The sequence below is a fragment of the Orbicella faveolata genome, unplaced genomic scaffold (assembly GCF_042242905.1).
Source record: "Orbicella faveolata isolate gen_17 unplaced genomic scaffold, um_ofav_v1 contig_12, whole genome shotgun sequence".
NCBI classification, from domain to species: Eukaryota; Metazoa; Cnidaria; class Anthozoa; order Scleractinia; family Merulinidae; genus Orbicella; species Orbicella faveolata.
In genome coordinates, this window is record NW_028301539.1 from 19,567,996 (window position 1) to 19,572,255 (window position 4,260).

The 4,260-nt window shown below is 43.7% G+C and overlaps 1 pseudogene; it reads right to left on the reverse strand.

The window, feature by feature from the left end:
* Positions 1 to 2,292: 2,292 nt before the first annotated feature.
* Positions 2,293 to 4,004, reverse strand: LOC149117023 (uncharacterized; annotated as a pseudogene).
* Positions 4,005 to 4,260: the final 256 nt, after the last annotated feature.

A 4,260-nucleotide genomic window follows, 5' to 3' on the forward strand; every position in this document is an offset into this window, starting at 1 on the left:
AACCTCTTGACATTCGTTTAGTTTCTTGTAAGTGCAAGACATAAATCTCAGTCTAGTGAGTGTAATGCAATCTTTCCTTCGTCGCTTCCGGACCCAGGTGATTAATTTTTTTTCTGAGGAGGGAGGGGGAAAGAAGTTTTCATTTGCAATGTTGCACGCAATGCATTTAAGGGTCCATTGCACGGCCACTGCAACAATTTAATTAAGATTTTCCATCATGATATAAACATACACAAGGCTTTTTCATGTCTTTTGTTTCAAATATATAAACAGTAATTCACTCAATTGCTTTCGCTCAAAATAGCTCAGTAGGTAGTGGAAAATAGGGTAAAGTTCGTAACCACACCCTATTCACTCCCCTAGTCCCCTACCCCACCTTTGTACTAATTTTGAATTTAAAGTGAGTGAAAACAAAATGTATTTGGGGTAAAGGACGGCCCATTCCATTTTTTTTATTGAAGTGTGGGGGAGATTGGAAGATTTTGAAAACAAAATTGCGCGGGTGCAAGCCAGAAAACAAATTTCCTGCATAGCGCAAGCTTGTATAAATCCCCTGCAGGATCATAGTGACATGGATTCTAAGAAGAAAGTCTATATGAAAGTGTTCCCATGATTGACGTAGTTTAGGTTAGGGCTTGGTGTGGTATTTGGGTCGTGATACTGAAGAACCTATCCCTATGATTACCCTCTTCCTATCCCCCTACCCCAGCCCTGTGCTAACTTTGGGCTTTACTTATCCGCTTTACAGTGGCATTTTTGACAGTACTCCTCAATTTTGTCTGCATAGGGCTGTTTACGTTTGATGGATATATCAACAGCAATGTCAAGTCCTGCGCAAATGTCTCTTAGTTTTGCAACCGATAACTTGGTCGTGTTGAATTTCTCTTCTGAGGTCATTTCGCATAGATTATATTTATCCCACATGATGGGGTGTCCTGGCAAAAATTCCCGACAAACATCCTTCGTCAATTCTTCAATGGTTGCCTCCTGGGTGGCACATTCAATCTCCTCTTCAAGATCATCATTGCTAAACAGAGACTTCTTTGCCGCAAGTCTGGAGAAGAATCCAGCAACCTGAGATGCAGTCAAAAACTCTTCACTACTGAACATCCGCTTCCCTTGGGAGTCCACGACAAACATCATAGAGTGTGCAACTGATAGCGGATCACTTTTTTGTCCTGACCGCTCACCCTGTTAAAATTTCTCAGTCAGGTAGTTCTCTTGCTTGTACATAAAACTACATCTATGGGAAGCATTTGACTTCAGCGCCCAATCCTTTGGTAGCATGTCATGAGAAGATGGCAGTTCTGCAACTGCATCCAGCTCGGGAACAGCTTCACATTGCCCCTCAAGCATTTGAGCATATCCAACAGCATCTCTATCCAGTAGAGTATATCGCTCAAGAGCACGTTGGTGTTTACCACAGTCTAAATGCCGCTGCATTGATGAATATCTCTCAAATGTTTTCACACAACCCTCCTCAGGACAGCTGAAGATCGCCGCGTTACTGTCTTCCTCTTTGATATGCACTCTGGATCTCAAACTGATGCTTTTATGTGCCTCTCCTTGACAGATGTAAATGCGCTTGAGTAAGAGCGAGTAACTCGGGTAAGGGTTGATAGGTCAGATGGGGATGGGCAATGCAATTTGTCTGTAGCAATGAGTTTACCATCGCCGATACCATACGCCCTCCAAACTAGTAGCCCTTCTTCCTTGTACTCGATATTACTGAGCCGACTAATGCCCTCTATCTTTGAAGATAGCACCGTCGGGACTTGGACAGTTTCACACAATGCTACATTAACACCAGGAACTCCACCAGAAGAGAGTATCGCGTCTCTCATCTGCTCAGGTGTCGATATCGTTTCCAGCGTTAAGATAAGTCCTCATATGTGACTTTATAGTCGCAGCCTTCCAATCACATGCCGCCTTGCCCACTTGTGGATCAGAAAAACCTAGACGCTTGGTCTTGACACCTTCTTCATGGCCTAGGGCTGCTGCACAGATGAGAGTGGTTCCTTGGTGGTAGCAGTCGGCATTATCCTGCCAATAACAGACGGTCTTGAGCCCAGGCATGGCGATCTTGAGCTGCCAAATAACATCAGCCATAATGGCAAGGACTGCACAGCTGTCTTGACTACAGGACTTGAAAATGTGTGCGAACATTAGCATTTGCAACTCCCCTGCCTCTCGTCTTGTGGCAACTGTCAAATGCCATGGGATTCCACATTTACTGAACCAGTCGGTCTGACTTTCTCTATACTTCCGAGGAGGATATTTCATTGCCCAGTCTTAAACAATTAAAACAGACGACTGGTCAATCGCTTCCAAAAGCTGTATTCTGGTGCCATCCTGATTGACGGAGCAGAGGAGTTGAGACTTCCATGCCAATATAGCGGTCTTTCCATTCTTGACTTGGAAAACAAGTTCTTCCTTCGTGTTGGATGTCATGTTTTGACTTTGCGCAACCAAAACTTCCTTGATATCATTTAGAGTTGACGCCAATGTAGCGCAGCACTCACACACATCACTGTGATCGTGATCACATGTGGCCTGGAACAAAGGCTCCTTCGGGTCACTTATAGCGTATGACCTGCAGTGATCTGCTACTGTAGAACTCTGGGAAACGTGTACCTGCAATAAACGTTTGAAAAAAGTTATAATTAAGATGCGCTGCTTTATAGAGAACTAAGCAAAAAGATAGAGAAGATTTCACACGACTGTCAGACTTGGATTCACCTTATTTTTCTATTGATTGAGGGGCTTGGTCTGTCGTCAGTGAGCCAATGAAATGGCGAACTAAACCCAAACGCACGTTTCCTTATGTCACTACTAAACGCAAGTCAGACATACTTCGCCTCCTGATTGATTTGTTGGTTAATGGGTTCCGCTCCTGGTTGGCTGAGGAGTTTTATTTGCTAGTAGTTCTACAACAGTCAAGTGAAATACGCCCTAACATTTTGTTATCACATGTTCCGTATGGACTGATTAGTGCGTTCATTGAGTTAGTCCTTTCTATTAATCAGCCTTTGAGTGCCGGACGGTAGAACCATGAAACTGACAAATATTTAGCGGTAAATAGCCCCAACAGAACAAAATAAAACAATAGAAATAATGCCATTTAATGATATTTTGATTAAACTGCTAGCAGATGGTAGAGGGGTTTTTTTAACGCAGAAAACCAGTGTGATCGCAGACGCCATATTGAACGCACAAGACAAAGATCTGGGGCGAGTGACATAGAGAGGTGGAGGGATCTGCCTAGCAAGGGTCACACCCACCTTAAAGTCGCTTTTAAGGTACCACTTGCTTGCACATAGATTATTTTCCTGCTGTTTCGCCCATCCCATACCTTGCCCTACATGTCCAAGGGTTTCAACAACATCACACAGATTGTCAAATGTTTCTGCACCTGCAGCACTAACATAATTGAGCCCTTGAACCGATGTTCAAACAGACGCAGCGCACTTGCTCAAAATCCACAGAGGGGTAGAGTGACATAGTGGCATGAACCCAGACTCCTGGTAGTAAGTCATATACTGGATGACTATTCGCTCTGGGATAATCATCCATATGACATTTGGAATCCTTGGTAGTCTTCTTTGTTGATAACATGATTGTTATTTTGCCAAAAGGCAAATCTTGGATAATATGGGGACTAGTGATGAATGCTATGAAGTGGTCAATTTGAGCAGTGGATACTCTCATCCTTGGTGTCGGAACTGTTAGCACTGGTGCCCCCCTTCCATATTCTAAGCAGTGGTGTCTGGCCTCAGTGAAACGATACTGAGATAAATCGGGTATCCAGTGTTGGAGCTGATTCAGTGTCAACTTATCAACTATAACGGACAAGATTTGCCAACACATCTCCCAGCTGTCAGCTGCACGGTAGCACTCGGCAAGTGCGCTCATCATGGTTTTGTCAACTGATCTGCTTCTGGCTTCCTCTTCGTTACGTAAGGTTCTTTGTATGACACCAGAGGAATAGACTGCCTTGAAGAGAGAACCACTATCACTTGGAGCTATGTCTTGTAGAAATGTAGATAGACCTTGACCTGCCTTCCTCACGTAGTAGTGTCGTGTTCTTTCACTTAGATAGATAGATAGATAAACTTTATTTAAACACGATATTTAAACACTTGCTTCTTCCCAAGGCCACTGTAGCAGAGAACAAATGGGACTGATTCCTCGAGTGCGCAAATAATCATCGAGTGGGTCAGTGGTCTTGGACTTTGGTTCGTGCTTTGTTGTTGCTGATGT